Below are 14187 nucleotides of genomic sequence, written 5' to 3'. Positions count from 1 at the left end.
GACTTTTTTTCTACTGATTACTCGCGCCATGGAGACTTGAGTTCAATGATATTTTTGTTGTATTCGTGCCACAGCCCAGCGCCTCACGGACCGCCGCAGAGCCCCTCACAGCAGCCAGGGTCCTGGCGAAGGAGCCTGTACAGCCTGACCAGCCTATGGACTTCCACCTCCCCGAGGATGCCTCTGGTCAGGCTGTCACGCGTAGAGGGCCCCTGGCACCGGCCCTGTACAGGGATCCTTCCCCACCGCTGCCCCCCACTGCCCTTCCTTCGACCTCCACTGCTTCCTCTTCCACTCCTAGCAAGAGGAGAAGACACCAGTGGCGCGTTGGTGACCACGCCTATCCGCCATGACACTTTGGGTGGCGGTGTCGGCACCGGAAGTTCGGTGAATAACATTAGCGTCTATGAGCTTCGGCTGGGACAGCTCATGAACAAAAAATAATTCTGAACGATAGAGACCTTTGTTGTATAATCGCTCCAGGAATATAAAAGAAGACATATCACAGGTATTTTTACAATCACATGCTTTTCGATATGCACTCAGTACATAATGTTATTGAGGCACCTAAACAGCGGCAAGTATAGTTTCTGTCTGGGAGCTATCGCGAGATTTGGATTCCAGACAGGGAATGGTGGAGAGTCTCGCGATACTATCTAGTTCAGAAACGTAAATTGTGCTCTTTAGATGCCTCTATTATACAGTTATAGAGTGTACTCACCGAAAAGCAACACAGCACAAAACAATGTGTGACATGTTTTTTTTTATATTCCTGAGCTGAGTGTTTTATAAAGGTCTCTATCGTATGAGCTGCCCCAGCCGGCGCTCATATACTCCAATGTTATTCACCGAACCTCCGGTGCCAGTTTTGCCACAGAGAGTGTCATGGCGGATGGCCATGGAGCCTAAAATGACGTCAGTGTCCATTCTTTCTTTGATCTTCCTTGTTCCACTCCTTCAACCTCAGCTGCTTCCTCCTCCTCCGCTGCCCCGACTGCTCCAGCTGATCTTTTGGCCTGACTGCTCACACTGCATTTGCAAGTGACCAGATCTGTGTGTGTTCATACTGATTTTAACAACGTCAACCCAAAGCCGCCCTGTGTCGACATATCTGCTTTGGTTACTGTGGTAACAACGTTGGCGTCTTTGACTTTTCTCTCTTTGTGTTTTTTTTAAGTTTTAATTTTCCAAAGACATTGCAGATAGGACCTTCTGAACCCATTTTCGGCCATGCCGTGAGATATGTCTTCATATTGCCTTAATTGTTCCTGTACATTTCTCACGTACTGAGTCATCCCCCCCAAAGTGCTAGGAGACGTTGAATTTCTCCCTCTGTCCACTGAATGCTGCTCGCCATTTTTTCTGTAGTGTAAAAAAAGTGTTATATTCATAACACTCTCTACAAGTTCACCACAAGTCACAACGTATAAATACAGAGTGTTTTTTTTATTATTATTATTATTATTTTGTGAGCCTTGCAGGGGTTCAACTGAGGAATGCAGGGGTTCAAGTGGTTAAATGTCAAGCATAAACTTATTTTCAGTCAGTTCTGATGGAAACTGATATTTCTCTGTGACATTGCCAAGTGGTTCTGAACCTTTTCAGGCTGCGACCCCCAAAATAATCATATTTCAACTGGGGAACCTCCACCCTGACAAGCTCTTGGAATTGTAGGAGTTGGCAATACATTAGTTTGACTCAATCTGTTCCATTGCGAGGCGTTGTGAGCATGAAGATCTGTTTGACCAGAGGTACTAAAAAGTCCTTAATGTGTCACTTGTATATCGTCACTGTCGGGCAGAAACCACATATCTCCAAGTTTCAAATTTGTAATTTTTTTCGCAAAGTAAAGCCCTGCTTCACCATTCAAGGCCGTCGCACAAAAGTAGTGAAAACAGCAGATCTACAAGCACACAACGCCTCGCACTGCAAGGCGTTGTGTGCTTGTAGAGTGGCTGTTTTCACTAGTAATCATTTTTAAAATGATAAATACAAAACAAACGGTTTTGGACATACAAGGTTTCCACTCGACAACGACGATATACACTTAATCTGTATGTTGTTTGCTGTTGAATGAGAAAAGAATGTTAACATTTAGCTAACATCTGGGGACCCCCCAAAAATAATTTGGGGACCCCTCTGGGAGTCCCTACCCACAGTTTGAGAACCATTGACATAGCCTACCGCAGTGTTTCCCAAACTTATTTCTGCCAGGACACTCTTTTCATAGCCAAAAGATCCCAGGGCACACGCAGATATGGTATACTGTACGGCGTGTGTGTGGGTGGCTATTTTCAAAATGTTTTTCTCTTTCTTATATTATTTTACAATTTAGACAGTGTTTTACGAGTTTTTAAATAGTTTGTTGATAACTTTTGTTGCAGTAATGGTGTTTTTTCTTTTCTTTCTTGAGGTATTAAAAGGGGTTTAAAGGCTTAAATTATGACTTCAATGTCAAATTTCAAATGGAACACCAACACATCTCAAAGGCCACACCAAATGTGTAATTCAGGGGTTGCCGTAGATTAAAAGGTTACATGGCTGTCCTCAGTCACAACATTATTATAAACCCCTGGTTTAGACAAATTACTTGTGTTGTGTTAGAGATGGTTGTGTCCCTCTCAAAAGTGCACTTGCCCAAAAGTTTTATTTTTCTTATTGTTTATATTTTAAGTTTATATTTTTTTGTTGCATGTCTGGATCTACCTGCAAGGTACTGTATTAATAAATGATAATCCAAATATAATTCTCTGGGTGAACATTTACTCAATCAACTATTCAACCAATGTTAACACTATATTTTGATGCTGAGTTTTATGCTGCCTTTCACATAGCATAACTGATTGACTTGTTTTGGTGTGTAGCACTGTGAAACCTGTATTCAGTGTGTCACCTCTGATTTTGGTTGGAAAACCTCAACCTTACTGTGTACAAAGACTTGCTATCTGTGCAGTGCTTGCTCCACTATCATATTAAAGGAGCTATAGTCAACTTTTTCTTGAAAAAAGGATGCTAGTCTAAAAGACTAGAATGTAAACAAAGTGTCGATAACGGCCAAAATTATTATTTTATCATTATTTTACGCTTTTACACATTATATACACATTATTTTTATTTTAGCATCCGTTTTTCAAGAAAAAGTTGTAATATTAATAATATGAAGGCAGAGCAAGCACTAGTCTGCATACTGTAGCAAGTCTTTGTACAGAGTAACACTGCAACCTAACTACCATGAATATTGTGGATAATACCCTTCTATTTAATAATTTGGGGGATGTTGATGTTGTCATCTGCCCATTTGTCAATTTGGTAAAAATAAATTGGTTGAATAGAAGTCATATTTTGGGACCATCGCTCCATTGTTCACAATGGTTTGTAATGCAGGCTTGTGCAGACTGCTACCCCAGTGAAGTCATGTGATCCAAGATGGCCACGGTGTGAATATGGTCTATAGGTGGCTTTCACCCTTCAACCCCCTGCGAGTTGATGGCCCATCCTGAGGAGTGGGGAGGTTAGGAGATTTGGAGTTCAAGCTCTCTCTCTCTCTCTCTCTCTCTCTCTCTCTGTCTGTCTCTCTCTCTCTCCCTCTAAAAGTAGATCTTCCACCACTGATGATAGCAGGCAGACTCCCCACTGTTTTGCTGCCCATGTGACCAAGAGGCCATCATCCATGTAGTGTCAACAAGAGTTCAACTAAACTTCACACCTCTTCATTCAGTAGACCTCTTCATTCAGTAGACATGTGTGTTGTGTGTTGCTCAATTAAAATGTCAAAAAGTAACAACTTTAGGCCTGTGGTTCTCAAATTCTGTGTTGAGGGTCACTCAAGAAAGCAAATGCATTCTTGGAAGAAAATAAGTCCAGAACCTTCCACTTAGAACATTTTGCCTTTTTTGCAGGAGTACAGTAGGCCTTTTCTCATGCCAATACAGCCCTTTGAATTGAATTGAATTTTGAATTGAATTGAATTGAATTGAATTGAATTGAATTGAATTGAATTGAATTGAATTGAGAGAGAGAGAGAGAGAGAGAGAGAGAGAGAGAGAGAGCGAGAGAGAGAGAGAGAGAGCTGCTGTGATGCTGTGACTCGTCTCCAAGATATTTAAAAGTTATTTGGGGCCATGATGATAACCTCTTCTTCCCACTACTAGACTAAGATTTATATTGTCTGTGTTATTGTTTACAACCACAATTATTCACGTGTGGCAAGATCGCGGCAACACACACACACGCACGCACGCACGCACGCAGGCACGCACACACACACACACACACACACACACACACACACACACACACACACACACACACACACACACACACACACACACACACGTTCAGCGCCTGCCCCTCCCACTCTCAGCCAGAAGAGACGCAGAGAGTGAGACAGAGAGAGTCAGAGAGAGCATCCATTCCCTTGCAACTACACTGAGAACTTTACTGCCAAGATTTTGCCTTTTTCTCGATTCGTTTTTTGCGAAAAGAGGTAAGAGTTGCATTTAAAATATATGTATGCGCTAAAAGAGTATAGGCCTAACAGGTGGTGTTGCCCATGAGGAAAAACGTAACGTTATGCCTGTGGTGTTATTTAATGATAATTAAGTCTATAACTTTAATTTGCCATGGCTGCTTTAATGCTATTTATAACTTAAACTGTTGCTAAATCAGGACACGTGCGTTTAATGGTCAGTGTGAGAAATTGGCCAATGATTGGATGGGAGCAGACCATAAGACATGGCTCATTCAGAAAGCAAAAGTTTTTTTGTTGTTGTGTTGACGGCCGTCGCAAGTTGTCTAAAATGCTCTAAACGAGGATGGATGCAAAATGATGGTTTAGTGATGAATCATAAATTTTCACAGTCTTTTGGGGTCCGTTTTTAGCCCAAGGAATGTTTTTCATGCAAAACAAATGCTTGCAATGGATTCAGAATAATTAAAAACCCCTAGTTTGACCCCTCACATCCCACTTAAAGCAGATTTTTTTGGGAGTCATTTTTCCGTTACAGTGTATAAGTGAAGGTAGGTAGGTGGTTTTCAAAACTTTGCCCCGGTGGGATTCCTTGGGACTTTTTTTCCCTCACTAAGGACATAATGAGGATACAGAATCAGTTGAGTTTGCTACTATTGCAATTTGTTTTAGGTTTTTTCATATACTGGACTATATAGGGGCCGTTGAAAATTGTCAGGGAGCACTTTTTTTAATATATAGGCTAGTAATAGACCGGCTGAACATTATTTTTTATTATAGACTATATAATACCTACAGCAGATGCTAGTTCTTGGGCATCTGTTTTTTTTTTTTTTTTTTTCGTTGCAACTGCACTGATTTATTTAACTAAAGTGTAGGGGAAACTGTGTTCAATACTGTTATTGTAATCTCTATGACAATAATAATATTCAGCCAGTATTTCTTTTTTTAATATATTTTCTTGAATTTAGGCCCTACATAGAATATAAACTGAGGGGGCACAACTTGCAACAGAGGGTGCAATGCCCCTGCAAGCCGCCAGGCCCTAGCGCCAGGCCCAAATGCATGTTCAATTCATTCATCAACTGTATATGTGGGGAGGTTTTACTGTTATATGACTGTCATGTTCACACGCTGTAACTGTAAGCTGGGCATAAATGCATCTTTCTAGCTAGCCAGTAAAGTGCTGGTTCCCAAGTCTGGGTCGGACCCATTTGTGGGTCACGTCAGATTTTTTCATGGGTCCCCCGTTTGAACATTTCCTACATTTACATTTTTTATATTGTTATATTAGCAAAAAACATTACCCCAAAAGCAGAGATTTAAATGATGGAAAAAAGGGAATAAATATAGAACAAATTCAAAGAATTAGATAAAAAATGTTTGAGAAGTTGTGAAATTTGCCAATCTACAACGCAGCACGAGCTTGTACATTTGCTGTTTTCGCTAGTTTGTGTCGCTGGCAAATATACATTTTCTTTTTTGGGTCACAGGTATAAAACTTTGGTAACCACTGGTGTGCAGAATTGCAATAAACATTTTTTCTTCTTTTTTTCTTTTTTTTAAATAGCTGGTTATTGTTTCATGGTTATTAGATTTTGTATTTATTTTTTCTGTATAAATGCCATGAAGGCTAACAAAATGAAAATCTGCGTTGTCCCTCTGCAGAATGGATTACAAACCTCTTCTCCGAATGGACATTTGCGGCAAAATTAGACATTACGCTACGCAGGAAGCCAAGGATGCGTGGCGAGGGGAAGCCTCCGAAAGGCGGGACCAGTCGGCTGAGGCGCCACCTGAAGAGCCGCCCGCGGCGCCACCTGAAGCCGTCAGTGAGCGGGCGAGGGAGCGCATCAGAGCAGCCGGGGGAGACCCCACGTGCCACCAGCTGGTCCTCAGTGAGAGTGAGGTCCAGTTTGGGGTCTACAGGGGTCGAACCTTTAAATGGCTGCTCGAAAACGACGCCGGGTGGACTTGCCAACTCCTTGCGTCACACCAGAGTGAGAGGGAGGGTGGGGCAGCCACCGCCACGACACCGCTCGTGTCCAACAAGGATGCCCTCAACTCCTACGCCATCCTCTTCCCAGAGATCGTGGATGCAATCCGCATGCGTAGGTAAGCACCTGTACTCTCTTCTCGTAGGCAGGAACACACGCACACACACAAAGCTGGTATCAAAATGTAATCAAAACAGCTGAAAATGGGGAACATAATAATATACAGTAGGAGGGGGTACAGCATTGTGTAAACAGAGCTATGTCACATTGCGTCAGAATATAAATGTTATATATACAATATAGGTTAAAAAACATTTTGAAACAAATAGCATACATTTTTGTCAGTCGCTTATAGGGACAAAAAGCAGCATTTTTACTGTGTTTAAGGTACCACATGAACACTCATGGGTTAATTTGATTCCACTTGTCCACTCTGAGAGTTCAGTAGGGGTGCAGTGACCTGCGACCCTAACTAGGGGTCCTTCAAAGTTTGACAGACGCTGCTGTAAAAGCTGTCAAACCTTATAGGCCATAAATAACAGAATGTTGCTTCTCCCATGACCTCTACAGTGACCTCTGACATTAGTTTGGGGAGCTTTATCTTCCCCTCTCTCTCTCTCTCTCTCTCTCTCTCTCTCTCTCTCTCTCTCTCTCTCTCCCTCTCTCTCTCTCTCTCTCTCTCTCTCTCTCTCTCTCTCTCTCTCTCTCTCTCTCTCTATTTGCGATAGGGTGATTGACGGCACCTTGCCTGTGAGGGCCATCGACAAGGTGCTGATTGGTTTTGGGAAACACGGTGGAAGGAGCTACAAAGACCTCTATGACTCCAACGAAAAGACGGTCATAGAGTAAGTGTTGTAATTGGTTCATTAATTGCAGTTATTGTGTGTATGTGTGTGGTGCTGTGTGAGGTAATGCTGTGATATTGTGTGCTCATAGGTACGTGGCCTGGGTGCGGAAGGAGCCTCTGAGGTCTGAGGGGTGTCCAATGCATGCATTGCAGACCTACGTGTCCCTCCGGGATAAGGAGAAGAGGGCGGCCGCTCTCCCCTCCCGGAAAGCTGTGCACCGTCCTACCTCCAGTAAGTATCCTGTTCTTTACACACAAACAGCTTGTGAGGGTTTCTTCAACATTCTCTTTTGTGTGTGTGTGTGTGTGTGTGTGTGTGTGTGTGTGTGTGTGTGTGTGTGTGTGTGTGTGTGTGTGTGTGTGTGTGCGCGCGCGCGTGTGTGCGTGTTTGTGTGTAAGCAGGCGCTGCATCCGTGGTCCCAGAAGACATGGAGATGCTCGTTGTCGCCGAGCCTGAGACCTGTGAGTACATTATCGCGCGTGCGCGCACACACACACACACACACACACACACACACACACACACACACACACACACACACACACACACACACACACACACATTCATGAGTAATAGCTCTGAGAAGTTTGATTAAAATGACTTGTTTTACCTGTTTTTATGTTGTCAAAAAGGTTTTTTTGGCGGATATATAAGGTAAGTGTGGCCGCCATTCACTGGGCAGTAGCTGTACCCTCACGGCCCGGTGAATTCTATCAGGCTCTGCTTGCTCCATTTCATCTAATCAATCAACTCTTCAACACCATCTTTATAACCTTCCACTGTGGTGTAGTCTAGTGCTCTAAGGTGTAGAACATATAGTTTTAGCTTATACATTATCCCATTTGAGTCAATGTAGAGTAAATAGTTGTCATTACACTTTTACACCTAGTACTAATCTGCATTTCACCCTGAGTCATTTCTTTTCACTGAAATGAAAGAAGCTTTTTCTTTCATTCCTTTATTTCACTTGCCAAGCAAATATTCACAGATTCCACATGCATAGCTGTGCTATTCCCTAATTGCAATAGAATAGCATTTGTCATTGTGCCTTCGAAAAAATCACCTGTCTCTAATGCAATTGATCTGACAACTTCTTATGTTATACCAGTGTATCAACAAGCTCTCTGGTGACAGTCTGTCATTTGCAGCTTTCCATAGCAGCTAACACTAACAGCTAGTGCTTACCCTAAGCAGCTATCCCGGCTAACAGATAGCCCTTCTAAGCAGCTGAAACTAACACTTAACTCTGGCTGAACCACCAGCTAACACCCCACCAGCTCCCGCTCCATCAGCTGCCCATGCCCTCAGCACCATGGTTCAACAGCCGGTTGTTGTCCTCCGCCGCACACCACTGGTTAGGGCACCAACAAACGCCCCCATTGGTGCTCAGGTATGCCCTGTCAAGCTGGATATCTCCATTAGTGTGTATTTAGAATGAGAATCAGAGTGATCTTATATATATGTTACATTATTGTGCTGTCTCTAATGGTGGAGCTCTCTGCGTTGCAATCTTCTTTGTATGTGTGCACGCTGTAGCTGCTGCCTAAGAGCTGGAGGGATTCGCTGCCAGTGGAGCAGCAGGAGTGGGTTGGCAACGCCATCTTCCACTATGACACTGTAAAGAAGGCTGTGGACTTCAAGCCGGAGCTCCGCCTCAGGTGGAACCCTCCCGAACGCCGGCTTGATTACGACAAACCTCCTGCTTCCCACCATGCCTTTTTCCAGTACCCCTTCTTCCTCTGGAGGCCACTACAGTGTGTTAACTTTTAATTCATTAGTAGTATTAGGCCTGTGCATTTTAATCAACTGTAAAGCACTTTTTAATTGCTGTTTTAAGAGGTGCTACATAAATCTAGCTAATTACTTTGTTTCATTCTTTCAGCATGTGGGACTTCCCACTGAGCTGCCCGTCTTGTGGCAACAATCTCACGAGCGCGGGCCACTACAGGACGGTCCGGAGGGTGCTGGACAGGAGTGGCTGGTACTACATGGGCACGCAGTACCTTGAGTGCAACCGGAGGAAAGACTCAGGCTGTGGGAAGAAGGTGGCGTCCTGGGCCCAGGCCATCTTAGACCAGCTGGACCCTGCTCACCGCGAGCTGTTCCCAGCTGTTCTCACGTACAAGTAAGTCAATAATGCATAGAAAAGATTACGTATGTCATTAATGAATGTAAGTACCGGTAAGTAAGTCACTCACTGTAATATTTATTCTCATTGACATGGGCTTCCTCCCTCTGCTCTGTACTTTTCTCTAACAGGATGGCCTGCGACAGGAGAGTTATAGCGAGTTATAGCACCCTTGGCAACAACGTGGACCGCCTGCGTGCCGATCTGGTGGAGGAGCACACCAGAGACTGGAAGGAGCGATGGTCGAGTTACCTTGGCGTGCTACACAAGCTCCCGGCTCAGGTGAACATGCCACCCATGCACCCGGTACCTGACAACAAGTGGCTGAAGTCCATCTGTGTCGCCGCCGCCGCCGCCCCGCCACCCACTGCCCCTCCTTCGACCTCCACTGCTTCCTCTTCCACTCCTTCCACCTCAGCTGCTTCCTCCTCCTCCGCTGCCCCAACTGCTCCAGCTGCCGCCTCTCAGGTGCCACGCGATAAAGCGTGGTTGCGGCAAAAAAAAGAGGAGATCAGGCAGGAGATGGCGAGGCAGATGCGAGAGGAGGAAGCAACATTCGGCCAACCAGCACCTCCACTGAAAAAAACACGAGGGCCACAGGAGCAGGAGTGCACCAAGTGCACCAAGTGCCATCAGCCGCGTACACGCAAGTATGGACACAGCAGGTTTGAACGCGAGCCCTTCTGCTCGGCGGCAGCGGGTGGCCGTTCAGTGGAGGACTGGTTGGCCGAGAAAAAGAGAAATAAATTGGAGCAAAAGGCTTCTGGGCAAAAGCCTTAATTAGGACCATTGAAACTAAGGCTGGATTTAGACTGCAGTCAAATCTAGCCTAAATCTTTACTTAAATCTGATCTTTTGGCCTGACTGCTCACACTGCATTTGCAAGTGACCAGATCTGATCTGTGTGTTCATACTGATTTTAACAATGTCAACCCAAAGCCGCCCTGTGTCGACATATCTGCTTTGGTTACTGTGGTAACAACGTTGGCGTCTTTGACTTTTCTCTCTTTGTGTTTTTTCAAAGTTTTAATTTTCCTAAGACATTGCAGATAGGACCTTGACCTTCTGAACCCATTTTCGGCCATGTCGTGAGATATGTCTTCATACATTGCCTTAATTGTTCCTGTACATTTCTCACATACTGAGTCATCCCCCCCAAAGTGCTAGGAGACGTTGAATTTCTCCCTCTGTCCACTGAATGCTGCTCGCCATTTTTTCTGTAGTGTAAAACCTATGCTGAACTATTGTTTTATATTCATAACACTCTCTACAAGTTCACCACAAGTCAAAACGTATATATACAGAGTGTGTGTGTGTTTTTTTTTTTTTTATTATTATTATTATTTTGTGAGCCTTTCCCCCAGAAAAGGAATGCAGGGGTGGTTAAATGTCAAGTATATGTTTATTTTCAGTCAGTTCTGATGGAAACTGATATTTCTCTGTGACATTGCCCAGTGGTTCTCAACCTTTTCAGGCTGCGACCCCCAAAATAATCATATTTCAACTGGGGAACCTCCACCCTGACAAGCTCTTGGAATTGTAGGAGTTGGCATTACATTAGTTTGACTCAATCTGTTCCATTGTGAGGCGTTGTGAGCATGAAGATCTGCTATTTTCACAATTCATGCCTCTAATATTTGACAATTTGTTTGACCACAGGTACTAAAAAGTCCTTAATTTGTCACTTGTATTTGTAATTTGTACTCTGTATGTTGGGCTGTTTGCTGTTGAATGAGAAAGGAATGTTATCCTTTAGCTAACATCTGGGGACCCCCCAAAAAATAATTTGGGGACCCCTCTGGGGGTCCCTACCCACAGGTTGAGAACCATTGACATAGCCTACCGCAGTGTTCCCAAACTTATTTCTGCCAGGACACACGTAGATATACTGTACGGTGTGTGCGTGTGTGTGTCTTATATTATTTTACAATTTAGCCAGTGTTTTACCAGTTTTTATATAGTTTGTTGATAACTTTTGTTGCAGTAATGGTGTTTTTTTTCTTTTCTTTCTTGAGATATTAAAAAGGGTTTAAAGGCTTAAATTATGACTTCAATGTCAAATTTCAAAGGGAACACCAACACATCTCAACGGCCACACCAAATGTGTAATTCAGGGGTTGCCGTAGTCACAACATTATAATAAACCCCTGGTTTAGAGAGATTACTTGTGTTGTGTTAGAGATGGTTGTGTCCCTCTCAAAAGTGCACTTGCCCAAAAGTACAATTTTTCTTATTGTTTATATTTTAAGTTTATATTTTTTTGTTGCATGTCGGGATCTACCTGCAAGGTACTGTATTAATAAATGATAACCCAAATATAATTCTCTGTGTGAACATTTACTCAATCAACTGTTCAACCAACCAAGTTTTATGCTGCCTTTCACATAGCATAACTGATTGACTTGTTTTGGTGTGTAGCACTGTGAAACCTGTATTCAGTGTGTCACCTCTGATTTTGGTTGGATTTTAATCAGCACGTTTAATAGCAATAAAAAAAAAAGTAAAGTAAAAAAAATAGCACTATGTGTGCGCATGTGCGTGCGTGCGTGTGTGTGTGCGGTAAGATCCTGTTCGAACTCAACGAGACCGCTCCAATAACTAAAGTAACTAAAATGACAGTCTTTTGAACGGCTCTTTGAAAGGAACGGATCCCAGAGATCCGGCTCACTTCAAAGAGCCATAAATCCCATCTCTACAGCCCAGCCTCCATGGATCCGGGCGGAGAGGAACTCAATTCGATAGGTACTGAAATGTTGTGTAACTGCTGTGCGCACTTAAATGCATGCTCGCTCGTTCGTGAGCAAGTGCACTAAAGAACTTTGTGCCACTAGGAAAAAAATGACCGCCGGGCCGTAGCACTATTATTGTTTCTATCTTACTAAACCTATTTCTATGCAGATTTTATTTTTTATAACGTAGGGTTGAATATCGTTACCATGGATTTAATCAATCTACTGTAGCCCTTCTATTTAATCATTTTGGGGATGTTGATATTGTCATCTGCCCATTTATCAATGGTAAAAAGAAATTGGTTGAATAAATATATGGGCATAAACGGGTGAAAACACCATGTATGGGCATATAGGACACGGATTACCATGTATGGGCATTAACGGGTGAAACAGTGCCCAACTTTCTGACATCACTGATATCGCCGCCTGTACTGCGCATGTATCAGCGCCATGGTAACATCCGCATGCTGAAACAATGCCCAGATTTGGAGATGACTGACAGCTGCGTTTACATGGACACCTTTCTTTCAATCTGATTAAAATAAACCCGACTGAAGGTTTTGGATCAAGTGTTTACATGTGGTGAGATCAATCCAATCTGGTGTTTGATCCGGTTGTAAAAAGGTGTAGACCACGCCTCTGCACCTGATTAGAATTTAAATCGGGTTGTGCTTGATCAGGTTTATTTAGGTGAACTGTACATTTCAAAGACTCTGTCTTAACTGAACAGAGCTTATTCTATTAAAGAAGAGACAGTAAATTAACGTAAACAAGAATATATTATATCATTTATATTTGTCATAATGGCATAATGCAGTACCTTTGTATGACAGGAAGTAATTAAGATTGGCTTTTTGAGCGGTGGTAAACCGCTACATAGAGTGGCTGTGCGTGTGTCTGTAGCCACTTTTCCTCAGCGTTTTGCCCTAGCAATGTGTTTTTCTCAGCGTTTTGCCATAGCAATATGTGTGTGTGTAGCCATATTACATCACATTACGTCACCAGTTACATCCTAGACCTATCTGTAGCCACTTTTCCTCAGCGTTTTGCCATAGCAATGTGTTTTCCTCAGCGTTTTGCCATAGCAATATGTGTGTGTGTGTGTGTGTGTAGCCATATTACATCACCAATTACATCCTAGACCTATATCCTAGTCTTTTTCCGCAGCGTTTTGCCATAGCAATGTGTGTGTGTGTGTGTGTAGCCTGTATTACATCACCAATTACCAATTGAAGACGTTATGCAAGCACGACCACCGCTCACTTCACATTGGGTGTGATTTTTTAGTGACTTTTGATATAGGCAAGGGGCACGGCCTCCTCTGCCAGCATGTTGTACTGAAGACTCTGTGTTGACTGTCACTGATCCACTGCTCACACAGTTTATATATATATATATACATATATATATATATATATATATATATATATATATATATATATATACACAGTATATATAAACAGCATGTTGCATTGTTCACTCATAATTTACAGGGGTTGGGCAAGTTGTACTGATTAACCCATACAACTTGTGTGTATAGAGAGCTGTGAAAATAGTGTAGACTGACTGGAGACCAGTGGACATGGGCCCTGTCTAAAACAAAAATAAGTACACTCTTAGAGTTATGGGGTGGTCCTTGAAATGTAAAAGTTTGAGCACCACTGGCCTAGATTATATTCATCAGAGAAAACTAGGGCACACTTGATCAAAATGGAGGCTCAGAAACCAGCCTTTCAGAAGCCTTGCTGGCATCATGCTTGCCCTGGTTGGCAATACTTTTAGATTGCAAAGGTTTGTTTCTAGACAAGGCCCATGGCGTGGCAGGTTGAATAAACCCTTTTGCAAATCCCGCCCCATTCTGCCCTGTTACTATGATGGGACATTAACCCTGGGCAGATTGTTTTTATAGTGGAAGTGGATGGGATTTTTTTCCCCTTCATAGCCTCATTACAGCTATATAAAGTACCAAAGGAAAAACACCTAGGTGATATTAATAAAAAGGGAAGACAAAGGT

This window comes from Nannobrachium achirus (assembly GCF_963921795.1).
Source record: "Nannobrachium achirus genome assembly, chromosome: 11".
In the NCBI taxonomy this organism is placed as follows: Eukaryota; Metazoa; Chordata; class Actinopteri; order Myctophiformes; family Myctophidae; genus Nannobrachium; species Nannobrachium achirus.
This window is presented reverse-complemented; position numbering follows the sequence as displayed.